Here is a 12873-nt window from a genome sequence, read left to right on the forward strand (position 1 = left end):
TGGTTTCACTGAACCTCTGAAAAATTGACTTGTCAGAGATACAAGGTTTTTACAGTGTTATGCAACAGCAAGCAGAGTGCTTGATTTTTCTCCCAGACGCCAGCCAACGTCCTGAGGAGGAACACACACTGCCCATGCCTTGCCATAAATTTTTTTTTAAAAGAAATGGACAATAGAACGTTTTTTTCAGATGGAAAGAAAAAAAGTCTCCTTTTGTTGGAACTCTCCATGTGTTTTTGAAAATATTCAGTGTTTTGTTTTTGACAGAATCATGACTCACTCCACACATAAATAACAATGTTATTTATAAATAAACTTTTGATTATTGTAAGCACAAAACACTAAAATTGTAGTTTGGTGGGTTATCTGTGACAGCAGTGATATTTGTGTAACTTTCATCTGTTTTTCATTGCAAGCTGGCTTCTAATGGCACAAAATGACTGACAGGAGCGAACTGTGGGATGTGTTTCAGAGCATCACATGTCCTGTAAATCATGGAGAGAGGTTGATTAAATCGTTATTTACACTCTATCTCATTCCATTTGACCACAGAAAGAGTTTTGAACCTGCTTTCACTGCATCGGCCTCTCGCTCTTGGTTGACAATTACTGACGTTTACACTCTGAGCCACTTCAGTATCAATTCAGACTGAACAAAAGTCATTTGAACTCGTTTTGTGATCCCCCAAGCTAAATCATATTTGTATCTATGTAAGTATGTCGCTTTTATTATTGTTTGTACTCATTTTTTTTCATTCCTGTTGAAAAGTTTGATTTGGGATCCCAGTGAAAGTGACAAGTTTCAGAAAAATAAAAAGTAATTTCTAGAAAAAAAAAAATGTATTGCCTGTGGTTATTACCGGGAGATGATGGAAGTGTATGCAGAGACACTCCTCTGTATTAATTCATAATGAGATTCCAGGAAATCATTATACTTTTTCTGATGTCAACAAATGGGAGTGGGGAAATGGAGTTTTAAAAAATGTCTCACACAACAGTCACATTTCAGTAGCAAAGCAATAACTGATTCCTAAAAGAAAATTCTCCCCACTTGCCTCCACCCAAGGTCCTGGACGTGGCTGTGATTCAACAACAAGCACATCAATCAGTTTATATTTGGAATATTCATATTTCATATTTCATATTTGGACATGTAAACACTGCACCCTGTTTGCAAGATCTGGTGTAAGCTCAAAGCTCCTTAATATGCCACCTGGGCTACACCAATATTAACTGATATATTTTGTCATGTAAACACCATACACTTTGGTTTTAGGGAAACTGCGAACACGGTTTCATCGATTCTGTGTGTTTCCATGGAGTGTGAAGCATCAAAGTAACGGCTATACAACAATGGCCTTGGTCAGGGAGTCTGACCCAAGCTTTGGGCCAGTGTGTTCTGTTGCTCCTTGCTTTTTATTCCTGTGGAAAACTGTCCAAACTGACCGACGATATGAGGCCACAAACACATTTTATCATCGCCCTTACAAGAGTCTGACATCAGAAAAATGGTCTATGTAACCCATCAGTGGTAAATGGCACATTTCAGTTTTAGTCCCAAAAAGCAAGGGGCCTCTGTCTAGAGCTGTTATTTGTCACTGATGATCAGGAGTCACACAGGAGGACACTCATCATCGAAGAGGCACAGAGACCAATTTCTCCACTGGCAGTTTCCTCAATAGATCAGGATGCAGTGCAGCCACAAGACAAGTTTGAGTAAAGACTGCGGCTCTCCTCAGTCGACCATTTGTCTGCACCTTCTGGAAGTGCAGCTGAATGCAGCAAGTTCAGCCACATTCACTGGGGGGGGCTGCTGAAAAGCTGGACGAAGAATGTGGGAAATCTTTAATTGAAGTAGAAGGTTTAAGTAACCTGGAGCATCAGGACATAACTCCTGCTGTGCAATGGGAAGACTGGTGATTTTTATTTATTTATTTAGGCTATTTATTTTTTATGTAAGAGTATGAGGGGGTTTCCTCATGTTTGAACCGGCTGGCCAAATGAATGACCGTGAAATCAGAGAAAAGAAACCCGCATGTGTGAGCGTCCCATGGGGAAAGGCTGCAGATCGGCCGCCGTGGCTCTGGGCCAAAGCTGACGGATCCTCGCGAAATTTCCCGAAGATCGCCGATCTCAATTGGTCCACTAGCCCGACATCAACCGAAAGTCTCCAGCTAATCCCGATCCAGCTCCATTGAAGTCTGTTGTCGGGTTTTGGGGCTCGGGGGTGGAAAAAAAATTAATAGGTTAAAAGAAAAAAAAGGGACTATTTCCAGAAAATCACACTCCCAAGCCCCGCCCGCTCCTGTTGTGTTTTTGGATTCAAGGCTTGACAAAGGTAATTACCAGCATTCGATTGTGATCAAATGTAACTGTAATTGATATTTTTTTCCTTTTATTTCGTTCGAGCAGGGAGCTAAGGGGTTAAATGCTGCAGTTTTCCTGTTCTGTTTGACTATTTTCTTGTGTTGTGAGCGGTCCCAAGCAGCAGCAACGGCGGATTTAGGGCGTGTGACCGTCAGTAACGCGGCCGAGGCGCTCAACATGACAGTAATTATAGGCATCTTAACACTAGGTTGAAAAAAAAAAAACTGATTTCTTAACATGTTGGAGAGGTGTGAAGTTTTCTGTTGTGCCCGGAAAAAATAATGAAATCCACAGTATTCAGGCAGATGAGACAGTGTGAGATAGGCTGCTTGTGTTGTGAATGGTCTGTGGCTCCCTGCTGGTTTCTGGTTAAAACGCAGTAAATTCACCAGTCTTTCCTCTGTTTTCTTGGACTCAGTTAAGATGAAACCGCAATCCTTCTCTGGTGATGGTAGTGGGAGTGGGATTACCAAGTGGTTTTGACGCATAATAATTTTCTGTACATGTTCCCTGGGCTGTGCTGCATTGCCATGTCTCCCTGTGTGGGATATACCCGAATGATAAGGGGGGCATTTTCTCGGCTATCCCATCCCTGTGGAAATGGTTACGCAATTGATCATCGGTTCTACGGCACGGCATACTGACAAAGGCGCTGACTAAGTATTTGTCACAGATCACAGGAGGGAAAAAGAGAGAGAGAGAAGGGAAGAGAGGAAGTATTTAGATGTACTGTTCTTGGACACTCAGTTATTGTATGTTGCTTCAAAGAGTGCAGGGTTATGCATGCTTGCGTAATGAGAAGTACCTACCAAGATGTGACAAAGTACTAATCCTAGGCTATCTTAGAATGAATGCTCACCTGATGTGATTTTTTTTATATTGGCCTTTTACATAGATTTATGAACATTTTGCTTAGTCTTTACTCTCCATTATATGGCAGGTGCCCAAACCCTCATCAAAAGAGACATATATATAGAGAGAGAGCAATCACAAGGATCTGCATGCTTTATTTCTTAGAATTAAACCAGATATGCAGAGACACTGGTACTTTGGATTAGGTGGATGAATGGGATCCATTCAAAACTCTGTGGCATCCCCTCACCCCACCCCATCCCACCTTTATCTCTCTCATTCATTATTGCCAACTGCGGGCGCCCGTCTCCTCCATCCTCCATTTCGGACAGCACGGTAACGGGACAGCCCCCCTCCTGCTGATCGTGACACACCCTTGGCGCACTAGCAGCATTGCTCCTGGTTTTATGGGCTGCGTAAGGGTGGGAGGGGGAGGGGGGGAAAGGTGGGGATGGGATGAAAGAAGACAGAAGGAGGAATAGAGGGCAGGAGGCAGGCAGGTCTGGAAAGAAGAAGAGAAACTGAGGAAAGCAGAGGAACTTCAACTTTTACTCATACTAGTATTTTTAGATTGATATCTCCAGTACCTAATATTGTATGCCACTGGTGAAAATCTTTAAATTTGTCCAATTTCATACCACAAAATTACAGTGTTTGACCCAGAAGTTCATTTTGCAAGGTGAAATAGCCTCTGAAACAACATTTAGATTGTCATGGGACACTAAAAGTCTCCCCTGTATTCCAGGCTAATGAAGGTGGATAATGAGGTGGGTTAGCAGCTCCTTAAGGAAGGCTTGACCCCCTACCTGTTCTTTTCTTTGGGAAACTATGTAATAAAGAAGTAAAAAGATGAATTAGCTTTTGAGATAAAAAAGTGGTTTTACAAGACTTACTTCATAGATATCCGATGTTTAATTAAAAGGCAGTATCAGCCTTTTCAGATGTGTTAGCTCAGCAAACCATTATATTGGTCTGACTCCACTGCAAAGGGAGGGATTAAAACAATCAGGAAAGGATGGAACAGCACCAACAAGAGGGTAGGATGAGACAGAATAAGAGAGATGAGGGTCAGAATAGAACATGAAAGTGGAGGGGGAGAAAAAAGAAGGGAGAGAGAAAGCATAAGAAAGAGGGAGACAGATGAGAGAGATGGTACTGAAACCAGAGGAGGACAGAGGCCAAATGATACCGCCTGTCTGTCTTGTGTGGGAGAAGAGAGGGGGATGGGAGGGGGGCTCTTAAGTCCATCAGTCAGAGTGGATGTCAGGCTGATGAGATCAGCCGGAAGGATGTAGTCTCCGCACCTCTCACCGCGAAGAGGCTGCTGGATGTGTCACGACTCCAGTCGACCCCACGCCTCGCACAGATTGATCGATCTAATTGGTTACAACAGGAGACAGGAGAGGAGTGACCCCATTTAGAGACAGGCTTTAAAATGGACAAGTCTCCCTCAGCTCAAGGACTATATTTGCATCTGTATTTCAGGCCTCTGGCTGATGCGGTCATGCAGTTCAACTTAACAGTGATTGCAGTGGTCGAATAAGAATAACTTCTGGATCAGCAACATTGGAATCAACCTCGCTCCAAGCTAGAATAATCAGTACAGAACAAGGGAAGTCATCTTGTGCATGCTTGTAACCCCTCTGTGTGTGTGTGTGTGTGTGTGTGTGTGTGTGTGTGCGCGTGCGTGCGTGTGCTGGGAAAAGATACAAGGCATTCAAATGTGCTGGTGCAGGTTCAGCTGATAAGTGTAGAGTAGCTGCATGACAGGATGCTGCTCCAAAGCGTTTATTATGAATAACACATGAGTTTCAACCTCAGTTGGTCCTCCTCGGGTGATTAAATGATACAAGGGAATTGTGTGGATGCCCACAAATGATGCAGGCATTCTTCAGATGTATTATCTACCAAGTTCCATCAAAATCAACTCTGCGGCGTAGGAATCAGAGCTTTGCAAAGTCTGAAATTTGGCCCTCTTCTGGCCAGTCAGTATGATGCTTTTACACATTTACCAAAAGGCATCATCCCTTTGTTTCATCATGTTTGAGATAAATCTGAGCCTTAATTACAGCTCCCCCATCATGGCCCTTTGTATAATCTTTAAAATTGTGGTACACAGCACAAAGATGCCACACACTGTCTGTGATATTAACCCCCAGCTCACCAACCTGTCTCAGTGTTAATATTAGTCAAATGCAGTGTTTGTAGTTATTGTTCTTTATATGCTCAGGGACGCACGGCTGTCAACTAGGAATCTAGGGGTAATATTTGATGCTAACCTCTCCACCATCTCCAGTTCATACAAAATGCTGCTGCTCGACTTATTACTGATAAAAAGGGGCATGATCACATTACCCTTACCCCACATTGGCTCCCTGTTAGATTTTTAGTTGATCTAAAAATGTATTTCTCACCTTTAAGGTCACTGCAATGGCCTTGTTCCTAAATACATGTCTGATGTCTGATTTATTGTCCTGATATGTGCTCTCTGGAGCCCTGCTGCTTACCTCCAGATCACGGTTTGTGATGAAAGGGTGACTGAGCTTTTGCTGTTAGAGCCTCCAGACTGTGGCGCTCTCTGCCTGATGGACTCGGACACGCAAAGTCTCCAGCTTCTTTTAAATCTCTGCTTGAAACTTTTCTCTTTGCGAAATATTCAATATGCATTTTATTATCTTTACTTTCTCTGTGCTCATGTCTTTTGGCCTTATTTTCATTTGATATGCCTTGCCTGGTTTTTATATCCATTCTCTAAAACACTTTATAGCATTGTTAAAAGTGCTGTATGAATAAAATTTGTTATTATTGTAATCTACTTTGACTGCCAAACATAATATTCATGTATTGCAGTATAGTGAGATGTGTGTGTGTGTACAGTATATGTGTGTGGGTGTGTACCCTGCTTGTAGATCAGTAAGTGACAGGCTGAATGACCTTTACATAATCAGCAACAACCTCTCATTTCGTCTTCAGATTTATGGTTCCCTGCATCCAGGAATCAAACCTGTGATTTATGCCAGCTCAACTCGCCGGCGGGAGCACACACACACACACACACACACGCAATAAGCTAATGGATCTGTAGAACATCACAGCCAGACAATTCAAACCTGCTTCACAAGGCTCAAGTTAGAAAATATAGCATGATTACTGTGCTCCACTCAAGGACTAAGAGCCTCTCGAGCAATTTTTCTGCCCACTTTCATGCCAAGGCATCAATTTGAAGTGAAGCTTATGTTTGTTGATGTGCAGAGGGAAAGCAGAGAGCCATTTAGTTTTTTTTTTTATTTTTTTTATTTCATTCTTTTATTGTGTTCTAATCTCTCATCTGAAAGAAGCTGGCAGAAATTCAATGGCTTTTCATTGTTTTCTCCCAGGGTTTCAAGATGCAGTGATTTTTGTCAAACTGCTGTATTCCATTACGGTGCAGGGAAAAAGAAAAAGGACAAGAAATTGCTAACTTTGGTGCAGAACTCTGTAACCTTGCATCTGCTGTGCAATCTTAAGATGGAAAATTGAACAACATGATTATACTGATCAAATTAAGCTGGAGCTCATCTTGTTTTTATACCCACAAATAATAACTAGACCTATACAGTCACATTTTTGTGGTTCTTACATCTTTTCTGTGCTTTCTATAGAAAGCTCCTTATGTCTGTATGGAAAACTATAGCTGGCCCTTAATTCAGCGCATGATCGTTTGTTCTTTTTTCCTCTGAACTGCTGAACAAGCTGGTTCCAAGTGGTACCGTCAGCCATCCCATGAGTCTGTGGTTTGTGGAAACTGAGGTAAAGTGGGGAAATCTGGGAGTACACGTTGACGTCTCAGTGTAAACCTGACTGTTGGTGCAGTATTAAGGGCTGGGCGATACAGACAAAATCAAATATCACGATTTCCGCCGCCCCGTGCCTCCACGTCATTACTGTGAAAATACTGTATCGGTGCTTTCATGAGCTATTTACACAAAAGAGATTTTGTAAAAACAGTCATAAGGAATGTTTATTGGATGACCAAGCAGGTACAGGGAAATAACAGACCAGCTAGAACAGTCGTATAAGTCAGAGAATTGCTTGCCTTTTTCTGCAGTGCAGCATTTAAAACCAGGAAAATGCCATATCAGCACATTTTTACGTCCAAATTCCTAAACGTTATCGAGCGTCATGTCATAATTTCGTTATAATACTGATATTTTTCCCAGACTAAAGTTGGACTGTAGATGAGTGAAAGTCTGATCAGTGTGAAACCACAACTTTCTAGAGTCTTGTGAAGGTGTCGCGGGCCAAATTCATCCAAATGTCAATGAGATGGTTATTAATAACTCCAAAAACTTGTTTCCTCTAATGTCCAAGCAGGGTTTCTAATATTATGTCATGCTGGATTCGCAGTAAATGCAAGCTGCCAGCTGGAAACACACACAGCAGAGCACACACACAAACACACAGCAGAGCCTGAGCGCTTCCATGTGGTGAGACCGATGGCACAGTTCAGGTCACCCGGCAGGTTAGCCACGGTCTGGAGGCTCCATGACGGAAAAGCAGCAACACCGCATTTTGATTTAATTCCTGGAACGACTTCCGTACCACTAGCCGACTTCTATTTATAGCCACAGCGTGATGACTCAATATCGTGTCAATGAAAAGTATGAGCACTATCACACTTTTAATGCGGGGGCAGTGATCATTTCTCTTACAATATCTCTGCAGTTTTCTTGCAGCGATCCCCCTCAGCCTTGGCATCAGGAGGAGTATTACTTTTCAGCTGTTATATTTTATATTTGGCTCACATTTATGCCGATGAATCATAAGAATTCAGTCTTCTTGAGAGAGGACCATAAATGTTAGTAATCCCTTTTTTCCCTTTATTCCCACTTTTGGCCTGTGCAGTCTTGATGTCTGTTGGCAGCACATGTGCAGAACTGCATGTTATTGCTTTTGTTGTTTTGTGTTTATTTGAGCTGCTATCTTCATTGTCTATTTTTATATCTCTGTTTCATCTTCCCCGCTGAATCATGGGCCTACTACTTCTGTAACCGCATCTCTGATTTCCCCACAAGGATCAATACTATTCTCTTGTCTTATATTGATTGGATCTGGATCTGTTCTTCTTGCACAGGACTTAATATTTCACCTTTGTGAGATCGGTTGTCTGGTATCACTATTGTTAGTTGTTTTCAAGGCAGCTAAACCAAGGACTCCAATGCGTTTTAAGATTCTCTGGCTCATCTTTGCAAGGACCAGAGTGCTTTGAAAAAGGCTTTTTAGCTATGTTTTTTTTTTTTAAATGCAAATCTTCCTTCTCTTTCCCTCGCTCTATTTCTGTCCATCTAGCTATCTGTCTAGCCTTATATTCTCCCCTGCTGCTTAGTCTGCTTAGTCTCCTGTGTAGTAGAGGTGAGAGGTCAAAGAGTTGCCTCGTGCCAGCTGGCTCTCGTCCATCTCATCGTCCCAACAGGATGACTGAGTGCTCTCGCTTGTGCATCCCTCTCTCTTTCCCTCTCTCTTCTCTCTCCTGTGCTTTGCCCCTCCCAATCCCCTTCACTCATTTCTCCCTGGTTCACTTTCTCTCTCTCTCTCTCTCTCCTCTGTTTCACCCGAGTCACTCCATCCCCAAAAGCTCCTGGGACACTGTGGTAAAACAATCAGAAAATCATACCTGAATGTCATCATTTCCAGGTGCTTTGTGTACTGTTCAGAAACACCAAAATGTCACGATCAAATTACTAATGATACCTTGGTGTAATTTCGGTAATTGTTGGGGGGGCCATAGTTGAGAAGATTGACAGCCTGAGTCTTAAATCAGTGCTGCTAGAGCTAGAGTTTCTCAAAAATAGCACCGCCGCCTCCTCGCCTTCCTCGGTGCTGCCCTGCATGTGTTTGTTTTCTCTTTCACTGCGGAAGAGGATAAACATGTTGGAAGTGAGTTTTCCTCCGGTCTTTCACCACCTTCCACCATCTGCCACTATGAAAAACTAAAAACTAAAAAAAAAAAAAAAAAAAAAAAGTAAAAAGCTACAGCTCTGTTTAATATGAGGGAACAGCACCCTCTCCCTGTTTTGTGTCATAAAGCAGAGCAGTGGCACACAGCACAGAGCAGGTCAGTCAACTGTTTGGTGCTCAGAATGAATTACTCGGTTACCTACTGTGTGCCAGCATTCAGAAAAATATTTGCTATATTGATAAATATATGAGATTCTATTGGGTTAATAAAAAATTATGATATCATTACAGAAACAGTCATAAAAGGTACTGTGAGATTAAGGGAAAAAGCCTCACAGACTAGCTGAAAATTGCAAGTTTCCACATTTCGAGATTTGTCAGGAGAGGAGACACTTTTGAAACAGCGCAAGAGCTCCACCTAGTGGCTGAAATTAAAATATGTTCTGGATTTGTCACTTAAGCATCCAGTAGTCTAAGACAACTTAATTAATTAAAATGATAACTACAGTTCAAAAGTCGACTTGATAAACCGGTTAACCGTATTTCATGAGCCGCCCCCTACACTAAGCTCATATGTTCTGTTAATATAGTATTTTTCTTTGGTGTATCATATCACTGTTTGCTGCTGTATGCACACAGCGTCTTTAATATTTCTAAAACACAGAGGATTGAGTTTGTAAAAGTGTTTTTCCACAAAGAAATTGAGTTACCCGCTGAATACCATGATTTGTTTTGATTTGATTTATGCTGTCGCTGGCTTCCGAATATCAGATGTCTCTTTTATATCGAATGGCGGATATCTCATTCTCATGTATCATATTTCACCAAAGCTCTTTTCTTTCTTTCTTTCTTTATTTTTGTCAGTGAGACATGCATGGCTGGCAGGTTGGTGTAGGGAGCTGTGTCCTGTAGCCAAAAGGTCAAAGGTTAGATCCATCAGCTCTGTGCGACCTGTGTGTATCAGAGGAAGACACTGACTCGCTGTTTGTCATTCTGGATGAGAGCGTTTGATAAAGGCCTCTGATGTAAATGCAAATTTAATAATTTAAGGTTGACATAAACATGGAGAAGGAAAGGAGCCAGTGGGTTTTGAGCCTCGACCCACTGAGCTACAGATGTTTTTTCAGAGACAGTTTTTTTTTTTTTTTAAATTCACTGAGCTAGGAAACCAACCTCTCTATCTCCCCCGCCACAGCTGTGCTACATCATGAAATTCACCAGTCAGCAAATCAGTGTTAATCCGCCATTTCTGAGTGTGAACAGCGAGCATGTGAAGTGATGCAGCAGCCATCATGTTGGACTGCTGGTTCAGGATCACTGACTTGGACGTGTGATTTTAATCACTTTGATTCCCTAAGATGACCATATATGTTTAGGCTATATTGAAATTTGTTATTAGTGTATATTAATTAGATGTATACTAGAGTTAGGGTTTGGTTACTATACTAGTTTATACTTGTGGGTGTTTTTTCTTGTCAGTTTCAATATATCAGCATGAACATAACTGAAGCCAGTTTATTCGTTAACTTGTCTATCTTATTGATCAATTACAGAAACACTATAGTTTTGATGGTATGATTGTTTGCAAGCTGTGTTTATAATTTCCCTTTGTTTGCAAAATGATTTATGAGGAAACAGACACTCAATGCCATTCAGTGTCTCAAAATGTTTACTCACACTTTAAGATTTTTTTTGGTCCTCCAAGATTAAACATTTTGTGCTATTCTTTACTTTTTTGCAGTTGTCTCAAACGGCAGATGTCTCATTTTGTAATACACGCTTTACTTGGTTGTGTGGCATGATAATCATGCTATAAAAAGCTTGTTATTGTCATATATTGTGTTAGTGATTTTTTTTCCCCCCACAGAGCAACTAATCAAGATGAAAGTAATCAACGCTGCAGTGTTTAGCACCCTGTTCTGCTCGGGTAAGCACAAATATAATCAGTCACTTGGGATCTGGTAGGACCAATAAATGGCTGAAGCAGACCTCTTGCAAAGCAGAATTTGATTTAGCCAAATGATCAACACAGCTTCTGGGCAACTTCACCATAAAAAAGGAGCTCAAACCTTTTGTGATCTTTCCCATTTCTATATTTATTGTGCCGTCCCTCCTTTGTTAATTCATGAGGAGCTTGATTGTATTTACGTCGGGTCTATTTTAAGTTGTTATTATGTGTGATATTTACATTTCAAACGCGTATGCTTTTGGGAAGTTGTGTAGTTTCCCCCCTAAGAACAAAGGAACTCTGACTTATTTAGAGATCTTTGTACAAATCAGTGGTGAACTAAATAAAGATGTATTTTAAAATAAACTTGTCTCTATCTTTCGTTTCACAGTTCTGTCAGCATCTTTGAAAGGTAAGATTGCATGCTTGCTTTAGTGGCTGCACATGTCTAGAAGTACAGTTGGAGAATTAATAGATTATGTGCACGGAGCAGAAAGAGCTTTTGTTTTTTGCTCGTGGGTTGAAATCTCAGACTGGCCAGGAAAACATGCGCAGAGAAACTGAATGAGAAATCCAGGGCACTTTACTCCAGCTGCTCCAGGTAGAGCTGCTGCTTTGTACAAGACACATATTGCACATTATAGGTATATCCCAGGTGAGAATATGTGTAAACTGCATGAATGTGAAGCAAGCAAATCATTTATCCATGTAAAGAACCAATATGTCCATCAGAGCTAACTGATTTACATTATTATTGATTACTGACTGATTTTACCCAGAACACACTCTGTTTAACTATTTAACTGTCATATGTTAAGTATCTATCTGTCTATCTGTCTATCCATGTGTATTTTTCATTGCTTTCACCAGTCAAGAAAGAGCACAGGACGGCGTTCTTTGGCGAGGATGTTCACATCGATGTCCCGCCGGGGGATTTTGGGGAGGTCGTATTCAAACCCAGGACCACGCCTTCCTCCGACGTGGTCCTGCTGAAGGCGGGCCAAGTGGTGAGCTCGCGCGGCCGCCTCAACGAACTGGACCACCTGGTGCTGGAGGACGTCCAGGAGGAGGACGAGGGGACCTACATCATCCAGGACTCCTCAAACCCCGCCCAAGTCACACACATCATCCTCATCGTCAGGGGTGAGGCGTCTGTCGCGCTGCTATTCAGAGACACAGAGATCATTGAAATACGTTATTCGACAAGAAGCGCTGTGACTTCAGTCAATATTTTATCTCTGCATAGGAGTACTTGTCTGGAAAATTGGCTCAGTGGAGGAGAAACAATCAGTGTACAAGACTTTGTTGTCTGTAATGGGAAAGTCTGGCTTGCAGCAAAATACAGTCATAATAAAAACAGATAAAACACACAAGGCCTACTCGACACCGTGAAGAAACAAGTGCAGTTTTCATACAGGCCCGCAGTAAATTCATGGCAATGACAAACAGACCTATTTAAATATCATTTTATCTGAATGTGATTCTATTTCATTTGGTTCCTAGATGATCAGACGCCTTCATATTTTCTTAGTTCAGTTCCTTTATTATTTATTTCTAAAGGGGACAGTTTGTTACCAGGTGTGAAACTTAGCAAGAATTGCAAAATACACAATAACAGAGACAGTAGACATTATCCACCCACCCACCCCATATACTCAGTTCAGCTGAAAATATAAGTGAATATTAGAGTTCAATAATTATGTAGCCCTGGGCATGAAAGAAAGAATCACCATTGCAGATTTTTTCTAATAAGGGAGAATTTTTCAAAAT

At 41.5% G+C, this 12873-nt stretch overlaps 2 protein-coding genes across 2 annotated transcripts in view; both read right to left on the minus strand.

Moving 5' to 3' along the window:
- The window catches only part of LOC115368084 (uncharacterized), a 447723-nt gene that overhangs the window by 213508 nt on the left and 221342 nt on the right, over positions 1-12873 (minus strand). The window lies entirely within an intron of this gene.
- The window catches only part of LOC115368090 (class I histocompatibility antigen, F10 alpha chain-like), a 410352-nt gene that overhangs the window by 119091 nt on the left and 278388 nt on the right, over positions 1-12873 (minus strand). The gene's annotated exons all lie outside the window — the stretch shown is intronic.

This window comes from Myripristis murdjan, chromosome 11 (assembly GCF_902150065.1).
Source record: "Myripristis murdjan chromosome 11, fMyrMur1.1, whole genome shotgun sequence".
Classification (NCBI taxonomy): domain Eukaryota; kingdom Metazoa; phylum Chordata; class Actinopteri; order Holocentriformes; family Holocentridae; genus Myripristis; species Myripristis murdjan.